Below are 1,640 nucleotides of genomic sequence, written 5' to 3'. Positions count from 1 at the left end.
TCGAAATGAAGAGAGTCTCGCACTTTAACTGAGAGACCAAAAAACCAAAAACTCTATCCCATGGTTTGCAACATCCAAATTCGGATGCAAAAAATTTTACTCTTCAATGTTTCAGATACACACCAACCACTACATTTGCGGGGCTTATTTGCACAAAATAAATCGTAGAGCGTCCCCAATAATTATCTCTGTTGAGTTTAATCCTCACGTAGACAATGTGATTCTAATGTTTCTAGAATTGTATGGTTAGAGGGGGTTGATGTCTGACAGAGAGCTGAGAATAAAGGATCACTGTTGAATGTCAATAACTACATTAATTATGTTTTGTCAATATTTATGTTTGACATTTGTAATAAAATTAACTTTCTTAATTATTATTTGTAAAGAATTGAGAAGTTACATTATCCGGATAGTGGTCAATGTCAAGAGAGATCGTAAATGATCAAGTGAGCCTGAGATGCGGTCAGCTGACCGCCTCGTCTCAAACACATCGAAAATAATTTGTTTGTTTATGTCGGGCGAAGTAAAGAACGATTGTAGTGATGTCGTGTACCCAGAGATAATATCATCTGTGAGGAGGTGTGTCCGGCCCATTTCCTTTCCTCAACCGCATAACTGACCAAATACAATCGCCTTGACCGTGTTTCGACAACGTCGGAGTAATGACACCGAGGCGTATTGTCCGACGTCAATTCATTGTCGGAAAGAAAAAAAGTAAAAGGAGATTTGGTAATGGGGCTCTGATTGGTGGCCGGCGCCCCGCCTTCGGGCTCACTTTACCAAACCTCCTAATCATGGTCATTTGAATTTTCAAAATTGGGTTATTGGAGCTACGCCTCGGTTTGCGCACGTAGACTCGCCCGGTATCACTCGCCTACTTTTCTTTACTGCCAAGGATCCTCACCCTTGTCCTACAATTATTCCAATGACACGAAATTGAACGGAATTAGCCACGGGTCGTTATCGACTGAATCATGGTTTGATTTTTGCCTCCGATTTTGTTCAAAAACCATAAACAATCGTGATAACTTTAAAACGATTCCACCGACTTATAATAACATGCTTAGAGCACAATAACCTACACAGACTGCTCCATAAGAATAAACCAAATCTGTAGACATAAAATATAAAATTTGGAGAGGTTTTGTTGGTTCTTCCTTAATTTCCTTCGCTTATAATAACATAAAAACCAAAAGGATATCAGAGAAAAAAGTAAAATGCAGCTTTACAAAGGCTGTAATAATATTGAATTAAATCCAGAGGATTATTTCATTTTTAAGTGGAAAGGCGGATACCGACAAGAAATTGACATATACCGATTCAGCACAAAAATGTATTTTTTAGTTTGTAGTTTATATAAAATTTTCATTTGGAATTTCATTGGAAACAGTGTAATAAATTGTCCTACAGGGCGCTTACAACGAATCAAAATTTTTTCCAAAATATTTTTTGCTCACTTAAATCGTAGCGTCTTTTGGTTTTGTAAGTATTTTATATATCTCATCTCATTAAATAGGATCTTTTTTAATATTTTTCTAAAATACGAAAAAAGTTTGCTGATATTATTATAATAACCGTAAAATTCATACACTACAAAGTCAAAACCTTGTCTGAGAAAATCTCACCGTTCTTAAACTTCT

The sequence above is a fragment of the Cimex lectularius genome, unplaced genomic scaffold, assembly GCF_000648675.2.
Source record: "Cimex lectularius strain Harlan isolate CLEC.00 unplaced genomic scaffold, Clec_2.1 scaffold466, whole genome shotgun sequence".
NCBI lineage: Eukaryota > Metazoa > Arthropoda > Insecta > Hemiptera > Cimicidae > Cimex > Cimex lectularius.
The sequence above is the reverse complement of the archived record's forward strand: the minus strand, read 5'-3'. Positions refer to the sequence as shown.